Source organism: Chrysemys picta, chromosome 3 (assembly GCF_011386835.1).
Source record: "Chrysemys picta bellii isolate R12L10 chromosome 3, ASM1138683v2, whole genome shotgun sequence".
NCBI classification, from domain to species: domain Eukaryota; kingdom Metazoa; phylum Chordata; order Testudines; family Emydidae; genus Chrysemys; species Chrysemys picta.
Window position 1 is genome coordinate 88,864,365 of NC_088793.1, and position 22,802 is coordinate 88,887,166.

The 22,802-nt window shown below is 42.9% G+C and overlaps 1 protein-coding gene across 22 annotated transcripts in view; it reads right to left on the reverse strand.

Moving 5' to 3' along the window:
- HS3ST5 (heparan sulfate-glucosamine 3-sulfotransferase 5) overlaps positions 1 to 22,802 on the reverse strand; it is a 263,407-nt gene that overhangs the window by 223,147 nt on the left and 17,458 nt on the right. For 7 of the 22 annotated variants that reach the window (XM_065588339.1, XM_065588336.1, XM_065588331.1 and 4 more), the window contains exon 2: positions 10,149 to 10,183. The exons of 2 other annotated variants lie outside the window; for them this stretch is intronic. The gene's annotated coding sequence lies outside the window, so the exon portion shown is untranslated. Of the gene's footprint in view, positions 1 to 6,670; positions 6,895 to 7,025; positions 7,383 to 10,148; positions 10,184 to 14,991; positions 15,059 to 22,802 lie in introns of those variants that run through there. 13 more of the 22 variants (XM_065588347.1, XM_065588332.1, XM_065588344.1 and 10 more) reach the window with 6 other exon arrangements.

Below are 22,802 nucleotides of genomic sequence, written 5' to 3' on the forward strand. Positions count from 1 at the left end.
GACTGCACAAATAGGAACACATTTGTGTTTAATAGCAAGTGTACCTTCCTAAACAACTGCCACAGAAAGCACTATTCTGCAATTAAGTGTGCCATAATGCAGTATAAAAAGTTCAGGTTAATCTGAAAAAAAAAATAGGCCTACTATTGTGTACTGAAAAAAGTCACAAGCACCTACCTGGACTTCCTTAACTTTTTTTTATCCACAAGAATGAGAGAATCAGAGCAGTCTCCTCTTGTGGTCTGATCTCATGAATTCAGTCTACTGACTAATAAAAGCACCACAGGCCAAGACATAACACTGGCTGCTGCAAGACTTCTGTTCTCCGTTTTTCTAGCCAGCACCAACATAGCAGATATCTGATGTTTGTACAGCTATTCTTCTGTGCAATAGAGTTAGAGGTAAGCCAACCTTCCATCTCAGATTAATACATACACATTTTTAACTTCAGCAATTCTCATTACTCGCTCCAATGTGTCCAAGAATAAGTTCCTCAGACTCGCTGGGTTGCTAGATTAGTAACAATAATATTTTGGAGTCATGCTGTTAGTAACTTTAGTAATCAATAACTACCTCTGTAGGAAACATTATCATACATAAAAGAGTTAACACAGTGAAAACAGGTGAAATAAGGATGAAGGTGGGAGGAATCTGCTATATGTTTAGGTGTTGGATTGCAAAGAATAGGTCCACTAAAAATATATATGAACGTTTCAATGTTTGGTAATGATAGTCAAATTCCCAACTAGCATTAAGGGACAGGGCTCAGCTGAAGGTCATTTTCCCACCCCTCACAGAAAAAATGTGCAGGAGACAGCTAGAAGAGAGAACTTAATAAATGACCTTTATTGGATTTATACCACATCACTCTGTCATGTGTAAGACTTTTCTTCCCCCCTATGGTCCATGGAAGGAGCACTAGGTTTATACCCCAACATTTTTGGTTCCCCTGACATATATGCAAATCTTAGAGGACTAGCTGGATCTGCTGTGCCTCCATGTTAATTCTAAATCCACACACACTTGTGATAATTGGGTTGGCATATTTACCCTAATTGTAAGATCAACTGTAAATGTGTTAACTTTCACATGATGCCACAATAACCTATAGCAACAAACATTGATAGGAAGAGATACAAAAGAGACAGACTGAAGTAGTTTAAACAGAAAGGCCTACTAATATAGTCTGAGGACTATGCTGAAATCATGCTTGATAGAAGCAGAAGATTGGAACCAAAAACTAAAGAATCAAAATTGGTGTGTTGGAAACTAGGCATAATTGACAGACAAAAGGAGAGGATGGGCTATTCCACATTCCCTTTGTGGGTCCTTACAGAAAGACTTCGGGGGAGAAAATAGGGAAGAACAGAGAGGATACATCATGGCTGCCACCCCAACCATTTCCTGGGACCTTGAGAGATGTCCTGACCATCAGAGAGAGGGAGCCAGATGACGCTGCGACCTAGGGTTGCCAGGCATCCAGTTTCCAATCAGAATGCACAGTCAAAAAGGGACCCTGGCAGCTCTGGTCAGGACATCTGAGTGGGCCACTAAAAGTCCAGTTGGCCGCAGTGCCAGCGGGGCAGGCAGGTAGGCTCCGTGCCCAGCACCACATGGCTCCCAGGAAGCAGCTAAGCAGAGGGGTGGCCAGGCGGTTCCTCGTGCTGCATCTGTCTGCAGGCGCCACCCCAAGCGCCAGCTCTGCAGCTCCCATTGGCCAGGAAACACAGCCAATGGGAGCTGCAGGGGCAACGCCTGCAGGCGGTGGCAGTGCTGAGCCCCCTGGCCACCCCTCCACCTGGGAGCCAGAGAGACATGTCACCACTTTCTGGGAGTCGCCTGAGGTCAGTGCCGCCTGGAGTCCGCACCCCAAACCCCCTTCTGTGCTCCAACCCCTTGCTTCAGCTTGGAACCCCCTCCCACACTCAAACTCCCTCCTGGAGCTTGCACCCTGCACCCCCTCCTGCACCCAACTCCCCTGCCCCAGCCCAATGAAAATGAGTGAGTGAGGGTGGGGGAGAGAGCGATGGAGGGAGGGGGATGGAGTGAGCAGGAGGTGGGGCTTCGGGGAAGGGCCTCAGGGCAAGGGCGGGACAAGGGTGTTTGGTTTTCTGCAATTAGAAAGTTGGCAACTCTACTGCCACCCCTACCAGTTCCAGCTGACTCCTAAATACCACCCGAGATTAATCAAGATTGGTCTTGACAGCAGCAGCAACAGCTCCAACCCATCTAAGCTAACTTCTTTTCTCTAACCAGAAGGGCAGTTTTTACCATCTTAGATGTATCAAAGAGACTGTCAAACTGGGGTAGAGCATGTTGCTTAAAACTCTCTCCAGCTAAAGGGAAAGGGAACAAGGGGTGTTAAAATAAAAGCCTTTTTTCTTTACATTGCAAATGCTTTAACTGTTTTTCCTTCTTTTCTGTATCCTTAAAAATCCTTTCAACCCTTTATTAAAAACTATGTTTGCCAGGGTACTAAGCAGGCTAAGGTCTCCGTAAATCAAACCCCAAACCTTGTTCAACCCGTTTAATGTTGGGCAGTGACTGGGTTATATTAAAATCTTTAGCCCATATATTCCATCTAAATTAATACAACAACTTCCAGTGTGCTTCAGTGGGCCACAATGCCAGTGGGCCACAACTGCCCAAGAAACACCTCCTAATGGATCAGGGCTAGACAGCAAGATGGAACTCCTCTTCAAATACATACAGTACCAGCAGGAAATTTATCCAGTTATACCACTATCATTACACTGGTATTGTTAAACTGCTATATTTATATCAGTATGACTCCTCTGTGTGGACACTTATTCTGGAATAAAAGTAGCTTTTTTCAGCTTAGTTTAACCCACTTTCTAAGCAACAGAAGCTGCACTGGAAAAAGATACTCTGAGAGCTTGTCTATACAGCGAGTCATTGGGTAGCAAGCCAGGATGTGAACCCACAGCACAATGTGGATACTGCTACAGTGCAATAAAAGTCCCTGAAGTGAGGCTTGTCTTATTACACTTCCAAGAAGTAACTGACAAGCTGCACTCTGGGACTTTTACTGTGCTGTAGCAGTGTCCACATGGGATTTTACTGTGCATGAAGCTTGTGCTTTGTACATTCACATTCCTGGCTTGCCATGCAGTAACTTATTGTTTAGACAAGCTCTTATACCAGAATAAGAGAGTGTCCACATAGGGAGTTACAGCTGTTTAAATTCACATCCTAACTTATACTGGTATAATTTCCCCATGTAGACAAGCCCTAAGAGAGCCAAGGGATGTGCTGGCCGCCACTTCCCGCAGCCCCCATTGGCCTGGAACGGCGAACCGTGGCCAGTGGGAGCTGCGATCGGCCGAACCTGCGGACGCTGCTGGTAAACAAACCGTCCCGGCCCACCAGCGGATTTCCCTGACGCACTGTGTGCCAGTCCCTGCATTAGGGCCCTCTCAGATTCAAATTTGAGTCATGTCTATGATTCTTACCAATATATTACCTACCTACCATCTATGGAAGACCTTAACATAGCATGATGCTAAATATCCACAAGAATTAAACATGACAGTATCCTGATAAGTAATTGACTTGCTCCCATCCACTGCAAAGAGGGAAAAAGAGGTAGTGTGGGATGTATGTCTAGATACTGTCAAGTCATACAAAGTGACAAAACAACAGGGCCGACCAGAGGGTGGGGCAAGTGGGGCAATTTGCCCCGGGCCCCGCATGACAGTTTTCAGGGCCCCCCACGAGAGTTTTCAGTGGGTCTTCGGTGGCAGGTCCTTCAGTGCTGCTGAACACACCCGGAGCGTTTGAAGGACCTGCCGCCAAAGTGCACCGAAGACCCGGAGCAGAAGGACCCCCGCCGCCGAAGACCCCAGGCCCCCTGAATCCTCTGGGCGGCCCTGCAAAACAATATACCGGAAATTATTAAATAGTTTCACAGTACTAGGTAGAAGTGAAGAGGGGAAGTGGTAAAATATTGACACATTTTCAACTAGATGGCACATATTTATTGAATGAATGTATATGTGCAATAAGTGACCACTCAGGAGACAAGCATAAAATGGTTTCATAGGAAAGCTGCTCTTTAACAGGACTGTAACAGCTGATTTTTCTAAAGTACAATAAGTTAAAGAGTCTGCTGTAAATATCACTTTAAGGAATAGAATTATTTCTTAAAATTATTTGTTTTAAACAAAAATGCTGAACTTCTTTCTACTTTTTCATGGGGAACATTCATTTAAACTTTTTTTTTTTGCTTTATTTTAAGAATTTTTTCAACCTATTAAAATGTAGATATGTTTGTTTTAAGAAAAAAAAAACAACCAGGAATTTCACACTGTGGCTTTTGAGAGGTTTCTTCACAGACACTCAACAATTTGCCACAATTGTAAGGTAAGATTCATTTGTGGAAAGAATAAATGTAAAAAGGTTTTCCTTTTATCATCTGCAAAATAAACTATATCTTGGTTCCACTATGCTACCTCTAAAACATATGTCATATAGTTTAGCAAAACAGCCTTCCATACACCTTTCTCTTTCCAAACTTTTTTTGGATCTGAAAGCCAAGCTGTGTTTCCTTTTCACACATCACCACCAATAGTAGATATTCTGAAGGCCAAATGAAGCCCTCAGTTAATAGTGTGGCACCCCACTGTCTTTAAATTAAGCCCTCAATGGGACTGCTCAGGTGCAATTGACTGGAACTTAAATAAACAGTTCTGTTGGTGATGAACAAAGTAGACACAGAATCCAGCTAATTCAATATCAGCTGTTGGCTCTGAAGAACTAGCAGAAGTAAAAAGTAGTTGAAACTTAATTTTGTTAATCAAGTAAACTGATGTGACTCTGAATGCAAACAAAGAGAAAGTCTGTTGAGTTTGGAGACATTATTTATACTGTCATTATTCAAAATAGGATCACACTTACTTAGTCTCCATTACAACTTGGTGAACAAAAATCATTTCTAGCAAAAAACAAAAAAGCAAATAAATGATTAGGAATGGGCCAGATTCACTGGTATGCTTCAATTGCTTTGAGTCACTCTGGTGAAGCAAAGCAGCCATAAATAAATCTTAAACAACAAGTTAATCTGGCCCAAAATTCTTAATTCACGCATAAATTGTCACCATTCTAACCAACAGAAGAAATAACAGATGCTGGATAAAATGTTCAAAGAATCTTTTCCACGCAAACAGTGAGTGGAGCAAGCATGGCTTTCTGGAGCTGGCACAGCAAGTTATGCTGCATCTGTTAAAGTTTTTCATAAGCATTTCAAGATGCTGAATGAAGGAGGCTGAAGTTTGTACAGACATGTGCACGTTGCTGGATAAACTCAACAGCAGCTGCTTACACACCACCACTAAATGAGGTGGCATTCTCCAAACCAGTGAGAATGCACATTTCAGGAGGAGAAAGTGCATAAGACACCAAGAACTAGTGGGAGGCAAACAAATACCCTGTGGAGCTTGAGGTCTGCATGACACTGGGGACCAGGAGAAGAAGAGAAGAAAGGAACCCTCCTGAGCTCATATAGCCTGATTTTCAAAGATACTGGGCACCCACAGTTCCCATTGACTTCAATGGCTTAGCTCTACTGAAAATCAAGACATAGGCCTGCAAAATCCCTTGCCCTTTAGCTAGGGTTACCATATTTTGTGCCTCCAAATGGAGGACACTCCCCGGGGCCCTGGCCCCGCCCCCAGCCCCGCCCACGCCCCCGCCCCAACTCCGCCCCCTCCCAAAGTCTCCGCCCCCTCCCCTGCTTCCCGCGAACATTTAATTGGCGGGAAGCCTGAAGCAGGTAAGGGGGGCGGGGGGGAGGAGGCGCGGCCCAGGCTGGCCCCCCGGCGGCTCCAGCCTGGGTTGGCTCGGGCCCTGGGGTGCCGGCCCCGACCGACCACCCCCCGCGGGCCCGGCGCACCCCCCGGCTCCCCGCCCCGCGGGCCCGGCGCACCGACCCCTGCCCGGCTCCCGGCCCCGCGGGCCCGGCGGACCCCCCGGCTCCCAGCCCCGGCCCCGGCGCACCGACCCCGACCCCGGCTGCCGGCCCCGCGGGCCCGGCGCACCCCCGGCCCGGCTCCCCGACCCGGCCCCACGGGCCCGGACCGGCTCCCCGGACCGGCTCCCGGCCCCGCGGGCCCGGCCCGGCACCGCGCTCCCGGCCCAGCACCATGCCCCCGACCCCGGACAAAGAGGCCCCGGCCGAGCCTCCCGATTTTCCCGGACATGCCCGGCTTTGGGAGATTTCCCCCCGGACGGGGATTTGAGCCCCCAAAAGCCGGACATGTCCGGGAAAATCCGGACGTATGGTAACCCTACTTTAGCTCCCAATCAGTCTTTCCAATTTCACAGCTTCCCACTTTATTTCTAGCCCCATGGCTTGTGAGTCTCCTGAAAAAATTGCCATCCTGGTGGATTTCTTAAAGTTCACAGTAATAATGATCAATCATGCTCACTTTATAAAAAGTGAAAGTTTTGCTGGACCCAGTTCAGACTGGAGGCATTGTTCTACAGACTTCAGTATGTACACAGGCGTGCTAATTAAAGGGAGCAGCAATGAAATAAGAGGATCATGCAGAGAGCTTAAACTCCAAAGGGCACTGGGAAGCAGGGAGCCCTGTAAGTGTCTTTGTTCCCTAGCTCCAAAGCAGTCTTCCCCAACTTAGTTCTACAGCCTCACCACTTCACGCCTTGCCTCTCCGGTGTGCACTCTTCAAAGTCTTTAGGAACTACCAAAGTAGGGTTACCATATGTCCGGATTTTCCCGGACATGTCCGGCTTTTTGGGCTCCAAATCCCTGTCCGGCGGGAATCAAATGTTCGCGGGAAGCAGGGGAGGGGGTCGAGACTTTGGGGAGTCAAACACACAGCCAGAGACAGTCACTGCCCTGAAGATCTTAAAAATCTAAATACACAAGACAAAAGAGAAAGAGAAAAGTATTTTCCCAGGGTCAAACAGGAAGTCTGTGGTACAGCTGGGAACTAAACCCAGGTTTCCTTCACTCCAATCTTATGCATTAACCATAGAAGCAGTACCTCTTTGTTGTTGTTAAAAAAAAATCAGTCTTCAAGACAGCAGTAATATAAAGCAATTTCTAGTGATTAATGTCTTGTTACATCAGAGAGACCAACTTTTCAGAAAGAAAATATGTTTTTCACATCTAGCGTGTGAAGATCCATAGTTGGGATGTTAGATAGCAGGATTGAACAGGTATTTGGTCAAGAAGCCAAGTCAAGAAACAACTTTGTAATTGTGTGAATAAAGTCCCAGACAGCAGCTTTGCATATCTCAATAATGCAAACATTCCCGAAACACACTGTAGAAGCTACTTTGATGATGGTAGGCTGTGCTCAATCTTCAAGTACTGTGATACCAGCAAGGTTACAACAGATCTGTAAAGAAAGTTTGATTCACTCAGGCTATCACCCTAGAATGCAGATCTGTTCTGACAGTATTACTAAGAGAAAGAAGGATACTTATCAGTAAGTCTAGCTCTTGTACATTGCCAATACAGATCCATATGCTTCACTACTCATCCTCACTTCTTGGTGTCTAAACAGTGGAAGAACTAGAGTGCTTTCCTTTTTACACTCCATAATTATACAAGAGAAAATGGAGAGCTAATGACATCATTCTACATTGTAACAAATTCTGACCTTACTATGGTTTTTAACCAATCTGCTCCTGTTCGTTACAAAATGATAGAGCTTGCTTTTCTATTGATGAATGCAGAGTACAGCGTTAAGTTTCAAACAGTCGTTGTATCCATTCAGAAAGAGGAGGAACTTCTCTGCCCACTTTTAAAATTCATATTTGGATAGAGAGGCCATTACACAGCAGGGTTTTTGTTTTTGAAATGAGGGGAAATTCTGTAAAAACAAAGATCCAAACTTTACATAGGTGTAAGAAGTGAAGTAATATACCGGGTACTCAAATTTGTCAAGTGTCTTAGAATTGTTTTGTAGATTACCCTGTCACAGATTAACCTGAAAGGGTACATGAGCGCATCTACAATTTTATTTGCTTCATATTAAGTACTTTCATAATGCATCATTCAGATTTAAGTTATTCAGCACACAGTAATCCATAACAGTTACTGAATACATAATGCAATAAAGTGATCCTAGTTACTATTAAAACTACTTATGAGATTCCTATAAACTAGGCATAATATGAAAAAGGATATTATAAATGTGTATGTTATTACCCTTCAAAATGGTAGTCAGTTTTTCTGGGTCTTGATGGAATAAAAACAACTGAGGAGAGATTATAGAGGTCTATAAAATCATGAATGGTGTGGAGAAAATCAATAAGGAAGGGTTATTTACCCTGTAGTAGGGTCCTCAGTGGGCTGAGTCAGGCTGTAAGTGTTGGCTATATTATACTGAATTTCTTTTACTACTACTCCCATAGATAAGGCCCTGAGTTCCGAACTAGACAACGAGCCATGGCTGCTGCACAGTGATACCGGTATCTGTTATTGGATTACAGTGCCCAAGAGAATACTAGGTGAACATATACGCATTACAGCAACACATAAAAGGGGAGATCCCCAAAGAGCTTACAATCTAACTATGCCTGAAAATTATATTAAATATGCTTTTTGAACTTCAACTGTATTTATTGTTTTATCTGGGGGAGAAAAAGATTAATGGGGACCAGGACCCAGTCATGTTATAACACATTATTTCTCATGCTAGTCAAATAGGTTCTGTGATCTGAATGAGGACCCTGTGTAGACACCACCCACCATCATTCCTGTTGATACCCTTGAGCTGTGAATCAGCTGGATCAGCTATACCAGTGACTATATCAAGTTTGGACTGCATAGGGTCCTCAGAACTATGCTAGAGGAGCACATTGCAGAGCATTTTCCTATCCTGACAGAAAGAAGGGAGGGAGATAAAAGCCAAGACAGTTGTTGCAATTGAACCCTCCTTTCAAAGAACAGTATACTGTACGTGAAACATGTTCTTAACTGTGCTGTTCATGAGCGCTGCTTTGGAGGCTAGTCCCAGTCAGCTGTTGCAGGCAATGGGTGTGTAGAATGCTGGGCACCTTGCACCCTGACTGTTAACTATATCATGACCAGAACAAATATGGTGGTGCTCAGTGAGGCCAGTTTTGCTGCACTAGTATGGCTTCCCCACCCTCCAGAGCAACACAAAAACATTAAAAACCCAGAGCTGTTCTATGAAACAACCTATACCTTTCCCAACTGACTCTAGGTTTCATTTTCCAATAAGAGCAGCAATTAGCTCCTGGTGAGCTTTGGTACCATGCCATGTCCTGATTTCCTTACCCTTCTTTCTTTCTCCAGCAAGCCGCTGTCCTGCAAATGACATTTCTTTAGGGGATGTTTAGTGAAAGGGGTAAGAGTAAAACTGACGGGGGTTTGGGGTGGTTCCGAGGGGAGCTGGAGGATGAGTTGGAGGCCATGTAATTGTTTGTGCTAACATAGGTGAGCTGGAAGGACCCTGGGCTTGCATAATGATGATTTAAAAATAATCTTTTTGCATTTGGAGATGAATCAGACAAACCAGTAAGGCCACTTGAGAAAGTAATTCTCAAAACCAAGAAGCAGGAAGCCCTAGGCTGCATGGCCTCACCATCTGCTCTCGTATTAGTATATTCTAATTGGTCCTACAGGCACAAAAACACCCACTAAAAAGCATAACAGGCTGCAACAGCATGACTTGACTATAAAAAGTGATAGGATTCCTTGTCCTCGTCCTCTGCTAAAAAGCTGAGAACGCCACACTGACTGGTGAGGGTACCCCAATCTGATCCCCATCCAAGCCCACTAAGCATGGGTGAGGCCAGTGCCCCCACTATCTTACTCCTCACACCACCTCGCTCTCACTCGAGATGGCCCTGATTATTTGGGCATGGTTGCACTTTGCACAATTCTGAAAATAAGCTGAAAGCACCTATCCCCTAGCACTACAACCAGAACCTAACCCATTTGCATGCTCAATCACATTTTGCCAGTGCCCCTCTAAAGCTCCCATGGATGCCTACCTCCCACTTGCATCCCAGAATAAGTGCCAATAACTGAAAATACACTTTTGGTCCAACAACAACCTTAAAATTTATCACAATTAAATGAATGCATATTTACATTGAACAATTATGTGTAAAAAAAGAGGACCACTTACTTTTTTTTGAAGGTGCACCTATTCTTTGTTGTCTCCTACAATACAAAATAAAATAAATCTGTTTTTTTTTCTTTTAAATCTGAGCTCTACTTGTACATTGGTAACTAACAGACTCCTTTGATTGTAAAGCAATAAGAAGTATATCAGCCTAACTCATGGGTTTGGTTTGTATTTTGGAATTGCTGCCCTGCCTTGGGGCAGTCCAAAGGTACACTAACCAAGTGCCAGCTCTGGGAAGCATTGTGTGTCAGACATAATGCCTCTCAGAGCTCCATATCACACAGACACAATGTGACTATTGTGACACCCTTTCAGAGAAAGTAGCATGTGTTCTCATCTGCACTGGCCAGCTCTGCGGTTTCCTCCCCACCTAATCACTAACCTCATCAGTACTCAAGTACTGTGATTGTTCCTGGCTCTTACATGGGGTCAGTATAGGTTGGGGTGTCTTTCTAATGGAAATTATTTATATATTTCCACCATACTGACATTTTGGCTTTTTACATCAAATACCATTTTATTTATCTTCTTCGAGACAGTGGCAACCAAAGGCCAAAAAAATGTGTAGCATGATTTTTAGTCATCTCTTGCTTGCATACTTCAGTAATTGAGGACACTAATAATAGCAACCCACACATCTTAGCTCTGAGGGTGCAATTCACACCTGCACTGATCATGCACTACTGCATCCTACGCATCTTCCAACTGGCCAATATTACTCAACGAATTACCCCAGTCTTGTGACCAAATAATATGATGTTTATACAGTTGCTTTCATCCCCAAAGATCATAAAGTGCTTTACTGACAGTACAAAGTACAGGATCAAGCTCCCAACACACAAAGGTGTCTTCTGTGAGGTGCCATGCAGCACTCATTCTGTGCCTACAACACTGTACAACAGTTCTTAGGAGGGGAAGTAAAGCAATAATTTCTTCATTTGAAACTTCAGCAGGAATTGTAGGCAGAATATATTTATTCAAATTGAAATCTGGCCAGGACACCGGAATTAACATCCCTACCCTTGCAAAGAGTGCCATACCATCTTTTTTCCAATGAAATTAAGAGGTCAGAACCTTAGTTTCAATTTAGTGCCCCAACCAAAAGCCAGCACTTCAGGCTAAGCAGTGACATAAAGTACCATACAACTAGTATATATTGATTCAATGCCCGTTTAAAACCAAAACCAAAAATTGCCACATATTGAACTATCACCATTAAACTTTTTGCAGCATCTATTTTTGAATTCTGAATTAGAAGAAAAGCGAGTAATAACTGGAAATTAAAATAGTATGATAAAATGCTCCATGAAGGCCAAGTACATTTTAGGGTGGAAAGGATTAATACAATAGCTATTTCAATGAAACAACATATGGAGACAAAAATTATAAAATGTTTATTGTAATCATGAATTGCATCAAGGAGATACTCCTTCAACATATGAAGAAGGAAAAAAGTGTTGCAAACATTTTAAAGAACATTGAGATTGTAACATTTTATACCATGGAGTGACCAGGTGGGCTTGATGAAGGAAGCTGAACCTGGGAAACTAATCATATTCCATACATGACAGGAGTTAATTTACTCTCAGCCAGGTTTCTTTGGTGGCATTGTATCTGAAACAGTCACTCAGGTTCCTCTTAAGTTGAATAATAAAAATGTAATGCTATTTTATTGTTAGGAGTAGAAATACTTGTTACTTATGACATGACAAAGGATAATGGGGGAGCAAGGAAAGCTGAGGGAAACAGGCTAAGGACCACTATCACTGACAAGGAAGTTTCCTGCAGTAGGGAGAGCGGAAGCTAGCTACAGCCTCCGTCGAAACACCAAATTTTGAAAAGAAATTTGAATATTCAAGGTGCCTAAAGCATGTCAGAGAATGGAGAAGTATAGCTCTCTTAATATCTAGGCTGTCACTACTGTAAACCAAGAGGGACACTCCTTGCAAACCGGATGACTAATAAGAGACCAATGAATCTAGACCAGGGGTCGGCAACGTTCGGCACGCGGCTCACCAGGGTAAGCACCCTGGAGGGCCGGGCCAGTTTTATTTACCTGCTGACGCGGCAGGTTCGGCCGATCGCGGGCCCCACTGGCCGTGGTTCGCCATCCTGGGCCAATGGGGGCGGCGAGAAGCCGCTGCCAGCACATCGCTCGCCCACGCCGCTTCCCGCCGCCCCCATTGGCCCGGGACACCGAACCATGGCCACGATCGGCCGAACCTGCCGCGTCAGCAGGTAAATAAAACTGGCCCGGCCCGCCAGGGTGCTTACTCTGGCGAGCCGCGTGCCGAATGTTGCTGACCCCTGGTCTAGACAGAAGTGAGAAAGAGATAAGAGACAGTGGGACCTGGGCTCCTTGGTAGCAGAGAAGTGATTACATCTACTCCATAGATAACCTCTAAGCCATGTCACTAATATGAAAATAAAACATGACAAAGATTGGTGATGGACATATTTGCTTTGATATACTTTATCATGGCAAGTTCTTTAGTTATGACTTTTATGGACTCGCAGTAAGTCACAAAATTTAATGACTCAATCCATATTTTAAAACATTATGCTACCACTTCTTAGATTCATACATTCCAAAGTCAGAAGGGACCACTGGGATCATCTAGTGTGCCCTCCTGTGTAACACAGGCAATAGGACTTCCCCAAAATGTTTCCCAGAGCACATCTTTTAGAAAGAGATCCAATCTCTATTTTAAAATGATTAGAGATGAAGAATCCACCACGACCCTTGGTAAGTTGATCTAATGGTTAATTATCCTCACTGCTAAAAATTTAGTGCTTATTGCCAGCCTGAATTTGCTTCACTTCAACTTCCAACTATTGGATCATGTTACACCTTTCTCTACTAAATTAAAGATCCCATTATTAAATATTTGTTCCTCATGTAGATACTTTTAGATTAATCAAGTCACCCCTTAGCCTTCTTTTTGTTAAGCTAAATAGGTTGAAGAGCTCAAGCTCTCTCTATAAGGCATGTTTTTAAATCCTTTAAATCATTCTCACAGCTCTTTTCTGCCCCCCTCTACAATATATCAACATCCTCTTGATTTGTGGGCACCAGAACTGGACACAGTACTCCAGCAGCAGTTGCACCAGTACCAAATAAAGCAGTAAAATAACCTCTCTACTACTACTTGAGATTCCCATGTATGCATCCCAGTAGCTCTTTTGGCCAAAGTGTTGCACCAGGAGCTCATATTCTGCTGATTATTCACCATGACTCCCAAATCTTTTTCAGAGTCACTGCTTCCCAGGATAGAGCCCCCCATCCTATAAGTATGGGCTGTATACATTTAACCATATTAAAACCACAAGTTGGTTGCTTGTGCCCAGTTTACCAAGTGATCCAGATTGCTCTCAGTGAACTTTCCTCTTCATTATCTACCACTCACCCAATTTCTAGGTCATCTGCAAGCTTTCAGTGATTATTTTATGTCTTCTTCCAGGTCATTGACAAAATGTTAAATAGCATAGGACCAAGAATCAATCCCTGCGGGAAACACATGCTTGATGACGATTCCCCATTTACAGTTATATTTTGAGATTGGGGAGGGATAGCTCAGGGGTTTGAGCATTGGCCTACTACATCTAGAGTTATGAGTTCAATCCTTGAGGGGGGCCACTTAGGGATCTAGGGCAAAATCAGTACTTGGTCCTGCTAGTGAAGGCAGGGAGCTGGACTCAATGACTTTTCAGGGTCCCTTCCAGCCCAATGAGATAGGTATATCACGTAGCTGGTTTTTAAACCACGTAATGTGTACAATATTAATTTCATATTCTAATTTTTTCATCAAAATGTAGTGCCTTACCTAGTCAAACGCTTTACAGAAGTTTAAGTATAACTAATGGGATATATATAAAAACAGATTTACTGGACTGGTTGTGACATTATGAAAGAAGTGCCCTTCAACTTTTCTGCCATTCACACCCTGCCAGAGAGAGTCATAGTTCATTCTTGGTTTGTGGCAAAGATAGGCAAACCAGTTATTTGTTTTTGTTCTTAATAAAAAATCATCAGCTTGAAAGTGAACCCCATCACTGCACTGGACCTGAGCTTACAAAACTATGGAATGGTTCTGATAATGGACTTCCTTCTTCCTACATAAACCAACAGGCTCAAATCACCCTTCTCCAACTTCCTCTTCTGTGACCCTCTAATAGGTATTCAAATTAGACACCCAAAATCAGTGGGTACTTTTGAGCTTAATATCCCTCTGCCTCAGTTCCAAACTGTAACAGGGATAATAAGCACCCCCCACATTCACAGGTTCTGTGAAAATAAATTCATTAATTTTCATGAAGCACTGAAATACTATAATGAGAAGTGCCATAGAGAAGCTCAGGAGGAAATTAATAATTCTGTCTTCACAGCTTAGAATAGTGTGAAGTAAATAAGGCATGAGGCCTCCAACTCAAAGAAGAAAACAAAATACTGAAGAGATGCTCATTAATAGAGCACTGTCCATTCTATGCACTGAACGAGGCAGGGGGCCTATGGGGGAAAAACAGTATGTGATTATCTGATTAAAAACTGTATAATGATGCATGTGCACCAGGGGGGCAAATTAATGTTGCACAGGTAACCTATATGTTGGCGTTTCCTAACTTTTGAGGTCTTTACTTAGCAACCCTGACAATTTTCTTTTAATGTAGCTATATTTCCCCCTATACAACAAGAATTACATAAACACTTTCTTCGAGTTTAGTTAAAAGACAAGTCAAGAGTTTCAAATAATGGACACTGATCTTGGTTACCTCAATTTTTGGGTGCCTAACTGAGGTTTGAGCACTTACAAAGTGCTTCTGAAAATTTGGCTGAAATGCTTACATTACGGAGACAAGCAGGTAGCGCAACTGGCAAAGTATTTCATAAAATGTTTTGTACTTCACATCACTGTAAAAAAAAAAGAAATATTTATTTAAACACAATACAAAAAAAGATTAAGAGAACCAAAATTAGTTTACTAAGTGATTCAACTGACAGCTTCAGAACTCCCTTTAAATTACTCCTGTTATGCTGTGAAGAAGACCACTAAACCAAAATGTAATGTGATGGTTTATGATCTCTCCTAATAAATTTATCATGGTTAATATGTAAGTGGGCATGTATATTTCTTCTTTATACAGAATGACAGGGACAATATTTTGATATAATTATATTTCATGGGTTGGTCATAGTTAAAATATCAAATTTAATGGTATGTCAGATTAATAGAACAGGATTTTCTCCTCCCCATGCTGATTGGCTGTTTGTTCCAACCTTTCCCCTCCCCCTTCCTCAATCTCTTTACTCAACACCTGCCCCTTTTATCCTTGTCTCCCCTGACCTGTCACCCTTCCCTCTCCATTTAGCTGATCCCCTCCGAACTAAACCAGGAAATCAATTAAATCATGAAACTAACATGATGCTTACCACCATCACATTCTGTCGGTGTGTTCTATCCCTTCACCTACCCTGTGTCTGTCTTGCCTATTTAGATTGTAAGCTTTTGGGACCATCTACTACTGTTTGTACAGTGCCTAGCACAATGGGACCCCATCCTTGGGTGGTGCTTAGGCACTATCATAATAGTCATGTTTAATTATAAATATACATTTAAATGATAATCAGAAGTCATACATGTATTACAAAATTAGTGCCTGATACTGCAAACACTCACCCAAGTGACTAAGAAGGACTACCCACATGTGAGAAGTTACTCAAGTATGCTTATAGATCCTTAAAGAGTCAGTTGGTGGATCTGTCAGGGAAATATTACACACACAAAATAACCTATTTCCTATAAACAAAAGCTTCATTTTAAAAGAAATAAGATTGGCTAAGTGTGATATCAAATGCAAAGTCTAAAATGGCAAGGAAATGCCAAGCTATGGGACACTTCTAGACCATACTCTCCTCCAAAAGCCAGGAATAGGACCCACCACCTTGCTATAATCACTATCCCACACTCCTCCCCCAGAGCTGGAAAACAAACATGAGATCTGGTGTCCTACTGTTGTCTAGTAAACAACTAAGTGTGCATCCCATTCTAATGGCTAGTCTACAGGAGGGTTAATGATTATTCCTCAAGAGGTATATGCCTGGGCTGAGGAGTCCTGTGGATGACCTGGGGAATGTGGGGTCCTTAATGTTGGATGATAAAGTCCCTGTTTTTCCAGTTTTCTTTAATAAAAAAAGATTTAATTCACATTGTGAACAAAATCCTTAACACTTTATACTTTGTCAATTACTATGCTATGCACAACAAAAAACAGGTGTTCCACATTTTAATCACTGCTCACACATTTCAATCGCTTGTGTCACATGTTGGTAGGTTTGAGGATGGCTGTGTGAATTGGTATCCATCTTCTCAGAGGGAAGCCTGTGGCTTCAGTCCCATTAAAAACATCAGGAGACAGCAGCCATCTCTAGTGGGGATTTCTCCTTCCTACTATTGATGTAATGGTGATTTTTTACCCAAGACATGAACACCTTCAATCCCACTAGGCAACTTATGTCCCATTGCAAATCATGGGAAATGGTAGACATTCCAAATAAAGGAAAGTTATAGACATAAAGGACAGGAAAAAAATAATGTTATTAGATTACTATTAGATACTTCATATAAACACTCAAAAATATAATTCAATAAGTTTTAACCAGATGGAAACTTTGAAATATAACAAACCAGCCATTAGTTAGCAAAAGGGTTCCAAAGAAAAGGTCATACACTGGGAATACTTAAAGTTCCTATTTTAAAGTCAAACTAATTAACAGACTCAGCAACTCTGAAGATATATTGACAGGCTCCAGCTAGTTGCATTCATGCATCATTGCCAGAAAATGAGGTAGGCCAGATTAATGGTATTTAAATAAGGGAAAAGGTGGGAAGATCCCAGCCATTCCACATACTAAATTATTTTCTGGATTAAATTTAGGGAGCACTTTATAAAGTTGTATCATGGTTCTTAGTACAAAATCTGAATTATTATATCCAAGATTTTGCCCCAGCTCATCCGCAGAAGTTTCCAGACCTGGGAAATATTTCTACATTATATCTGACCTAAGGAACTGTCCCTAAAGAGTTCCTCTTCCAAATATCAGTCCTTTCAGATGCACAAATATGAAAATAATCAGTTAAAAAATAAATTGAAAAAAAAAATCAGGTATTTCCTGCCATCCCCCTTTTTTCTTGAACATTATAGTTTTACTGTGGTCCAGATCAGGGCTTCCCAAAAACTTTATTTTAACATTCCTTCTAGACAGACTCAGACTGGGGGCAGAGGAAAGGTTGTGGTCCTCTTCCAAGTTCCATCCCAAAATAAGCACCACCCACATTTCTAACACAATACACCACTTGCTGTAGATTTGATTATTTGCACAAAGATCATCATCCATATTCTGAGCTTTACTGGACTTCCCCTTGATGGGACCTGAATACACCTCTATCCCGATATAACGCGTCCCGATATAATGCGGGTTCGCATACAAGGTGGCAAAGCTCTGACACGCTGCTCTGAACAGCGTGTTAAGGGTGCCAGGCCAGGCCGGGGCCGAGGGGTTGGATAAGGGGTAGAGGGTCTCGGGGGTGGTCAGAGGCTCCCCCGCCAGAGTCTGGGAGGCAAGAGCTGTGTGGGGGGCACTTTTGGGGGCCCCGCAGTCCCAGAGTGGACCCTGGGGATTAGCGGGGGGCTGGGAGCAGCCTGCTCTGCTTCCCCAGCCGTGTCGTTTGGGGGAGGGGGTTTGGGGGAAGGGATCTCCCCCCCGCACTCACTGGCAGCAGCGGAAGCGGAGCAGCCCGGCCCCAGCCAGCTCCACTCTGCAACCTTCCAGCCATGGCGCTCCGCTTCCCGCCGCAGGTGAGTACGGGGGCCGTCCTTTCCCCAACCTCCCCACACTCACCTGTGGCGGGAAGCAGAGCGCCGCGGCTAGGAACTGGCAGAGTGGAGCGGGCTGGGGCCGCATCGCTCCGCTTCCCGCTGCAGGTGAATGCGGGGGGGTGGGGGGGCCTTTACCCAACTTCTCTGCACTCACTGGTGGCAGAAAGCGGAGCAGCCCAGCTTCAGCCAGCTCCACTCTGCCAGCTCCCAGTCCCAGTGCTCCGCTTCCCGCCGCAGGTGAGTGCAGGACCTTTCCCCAGCGCCCACCCTCCCCCAAGCGACACGGCGGGATGGGGGTCTTTGGAGGGGACGGTCAGGAACAAGGAACAGGGAAGGCCAAAGGAAGTTTGATATAACGGTCTCACCTATAACACGGTGAGATTTTTTGTCTCCCGAGGCCCGCGTTATATCGGGGTAGAGGTGTATATCCATGGGCTCTGCTATGTTCTTTGGACTCGACTCCTCAGTTGGGGAAAAGACAAGTGATTAAGCTTACACAACCACCACCTACTCTTGACACTAAAAAAATGAGACCTCACAGTAAACTGTGTAGAAGTGTGACTTACCCTTTCCTTTATTACACAAAGAATGAAACCGTTAAGTGTCAAATGTAAGTCATCACTGGGCATCTGAAACAACACCTCACTGTGATGAATGGTGCAATTCTCACCCCTCTGAGATATTGCTGTAGGCTCCTGGCAGAGTCACATAGATATCCCTGTATTGGCTACACTCAGGGCTTATCTTCACTTCAGTCAACCCAGACCATGCTGCTAAGCTGACACCCATCCACAAACAAAGCCTTTCCCAGATGCATCAGTGCTTTCAACCCAGGCTAACTGTCCTGTCCTGGCCTACATGTTAAAGCCCAAGTGCTGTAACCCACCCCCTTTGTGAGGACACATATTAAATCACTCCAGTGAGGATAACCCTCCAATGCCTTCCCACAGTTCCCCTGCATGCCCAGAAGAGACAAGTTCTCCCACAATCCACTGGGAAAAACATGGAGTGCTAAAAACCATGGGACATGCCTGCAAAAGTCCTACCACCTCACACAGATGAGTACAGACACAATGTGAAAGTGGTCAGGGGTGGCTCTACACTGCAGCTGCTCACATCTGAGCTAGGCTAGCCCAAGTGCCTATCACACTGCAGTGAAGACATACCCTTCATTCACATTTGAGGTTTTTGTCAAAATCATAATGGCTAGAGATTTACTTTTTCTATTTAAATAAAAGATGAAATTCTGGAGAACACGATAGTAGTTTCAGAGAGGTGGTGGAGAGATGCCAGGTGCTGGATTTCAATGGGGATTCCTCATGTGCTGAAAGCTAAATACATAGATTAATAGATTCTAAGGACAGAAGAAAGGACCGTAATCTAGTCTGACCTCTGCATAACAAAGACCGCAGAATTTCAAACAGTAATTCCTTCAGTAGAGGGAATTATTCTTCCTATGCATAAGGCTTTGCAAGATCAGGACCTTAACCTTCTAACAGATTTTATATGGGATTTCCTAGGTGTTTTTTTTTTGTTTCTTTGTTTGTATGTTTGTTAAAAAAAGAAAAAAATATGGGGAAAAGCAATGAAATGACAAGGAGCTTCACCTCTTTAGAACTCTGGAGATTTGTCAAGTTGAAACAAAGTGGTGATAGAGTATGTGAACTCCATGATTTGGAACTATTGGATTACAAACCACTGAAATGTACTATCCCATTTTCCTTAGGAGACCCACAGAATACCCATCTCCAATGAAGAGCTGATAAGGTACATCAGAGCATCATGCATATTGTACAAATTGTGAGCAGCCTTATCTCACCCCTTTGCATACTCAATAAACTTATAAATTAGTCACACAGCAAGTGCAACACAGCCTTCATTTAGATACACAAAAAGATATACAAAATACGGACAGATGCCCAGCATACAATTTTTTACAGGTCATAACTCAGTCAAACCAAAACCAAGATTTCACTAGACTACTCAAAAGCACTTCAAGTGAGGATTATTTGGATACCAAATTTCAGCTTTCTATACCCAGACATTCTGGTTACATGCCTATTCAAAAAAAAAAAAATGGGTTGCTACCTATCCAGATTTCCCCAGGATTGTCCCTTTTTTGAGGTAGCTCTCCTGGGAAATTTGTAAGGGTGCTCATTAAACACTGTCAGCTGGCTAGTTTTATGGGCTCAGGATCATTCCAAATGTCCTAGTTTTTTGTGCCTCAGAGATGGAACTCCTATTAAAAAAGGTTGGAAGTATTTTATTTTTATAGTGAGCAAAAACATTTTCAATTTTCCTTATACTAAAAGTAATGACTTGATCATTTTTCGTCAAACTTTCCAACCAAGCTCTCCTTCAGGCAGAGACCAAGCTTGGAAAATTTCAGTCCAGCAGGTCAATGTTTCAGAAAGTTACAAACCATGGAAGACAGAGGTAGAACATATATTTGAATTTAGCTGAACCAATATTATGGTAGGTGTTATCAGGTGGCATTATGATACAGCATTCCATGGTCTCTTAGCATGTATGTTCTGTCTTGAGAAGACATGGCTTTATACAACAAAAACTATGTAGAGGCAGTGGTCCTTGAAAGGAGTACCTGCATGAGTAGCAGGAGAGTTTGCTGTCTGATTAGAGTCAATTGTCAAGGAAGAGTTGCTCATTGTGACCCAGGCATTGTTGTGCTGAGATTCCCAAAAGGATATATTGCCACGAATGCTGTTTGACCATCTCTGTTCTAGGATTGATATACACACGTAAATAAAAACGAGTTACATTTAGAATACACTGTGGCTCAGTGCCACTCATTTCTTTACAATTGGGACTCTAACCTGCAATGTCCTAGTCTTCTGCTACTGCTTAGCAGAGGGGCAACAATGGTGTCAGAATGGCTTCTCTGTCTGTCAAGCAACAGTTTTAAATTTTGTACTCAAGTGCATTTTATGTGAGGTTCGAGTGGATTTGAGTTAATTAGCCAAACTCAGTCAGAATTCTAACAGACTCATAGTGACACTGCAACATCTCTCTAAATACATGCCAAAAACCATACATAAACAGTTGTTAATTAATTGACAGCACAATTATATAATCTCATTAGTATTTGCAAATTTCAGTCACAAAAAGGGCAATATTTCACTTTGTAATTAGTCAGGGTTTCCTCACTATGAATGGAACAAATACCAAGTTACTGATGTATCTAATTTTGAGATGGGTGATTGTATGCTGTAACAGACCAATTTGTGATAGGGTGAATATTTTTGAATGGAGTTACTTGTAATTTTGTTATTTTCTTCTTATGAAATTCCAAATGAAACTAGGGAGAGAGAGAGTTTGCAGCATGGCTTATGCTTTATCTTTATCCTTGAGAGGTTGGACTAAGCAAAGAATTGAGAGGGATCACTCAAAGTGAGGAGAGCTAGTAATATAGTCCTTCATTAAGGCAAGGCCTTAATCTATTGAACAACATTTGCAGTCACTGCAAGAGTGATACAGTCCACATGCAACTCCCAGAAGGAAGGAAGAGCCCTTCTCTCCAATTAAGTGTCACTTTGATCCTTATTGCATTAAGGGTGGGTCTCAAGACAAGGTAATGGACAACTAATTAAGCAGAATAGACTTAAAGGGTGTCTTTATGTAGATTCCTACATGAAGGACCTGATCTCTGGAAACAGTGGGCTGGATGTGATCTCAAAAGAAACTAAGTTTAATAAAAACAACAAGGAGTCCGGTAGCACCTCCACCAGACTCTTTGTTGTTTTTGTGGATACAGACTAAAACGGCTACCTCCTGATACTTGACACCATGTAAGTTTAATAAATACATCTTTACTTATCTTTTAGGAAAACATTTGTGGGCATTAACAAAACCTTTTAATACATTCATTCAAATCAAACAAATTTACACACATAAATGAATTATCTTCATGTTTCCACTAATATTTTGGCCTGCAACTATTGTAAAATAATTTATTTTTTGTACTGCGATAGCACTTGGAAGCCTTCCCCCACCCCCATCATAGACCAGGGCCCAACTGTGCAATGCACTGTACAAGAACAAAAAAGTCCCTGGTCCAAAGAGCTGACAATCTAAGTTTGTACAATAAAATAAATTCTAATGACAACATCCTGCCATTATTTTAGTCAAAGAGTGGAGTCAGAGGGCTCCAGATGGAGCAGACATGCATCTAGCACAAAAGCCATCCTACAGCTGCAGGACCGACTAGCTCACGGTTGGCTAGGAGAAAATACTGCCAGGCACACTTGACAGCTTATTTTAAAAGGAGCAGTGATGTTAACAGGAGCAGCAGTAGCACGTGCTAGCTGGCTAAAGGGCTGGAGACACACTCTAGTTAGTAGACTATGCCTCTTCTACAGTGTGATGGGAGTGCTGGTGATAGGCCCTCTTCCGACTGCTTACTAGTATGCTATGCAGAGACCCTTCCCTTCTGCTTACATGGGAGAGAGAGAAGAGGCGGCTTCTTCACCTTGCAGTACTCACACATAGCATAGTGTAGGATTTCACCCTATGATTGTATTGTAGTGCTCTTTGCCTGTAGTGTACATCTCTTAAAAACATGTTCCCAAAACATGTCAGTTATATCAGCCTTCATTAGGTGGGATAAAAAGAACAGTGTTTGTATTAGAGCACCATTAACCTATGCCAATCTCTTCATTTTAAGTTCAAGTGAAACAAAACATGTGGTTTTGCACCACATGAAGAAACATGTCAGGCTGTCTCAATGGGGTGAACGCTGAACTGGCATGGATTTGTGGTGCC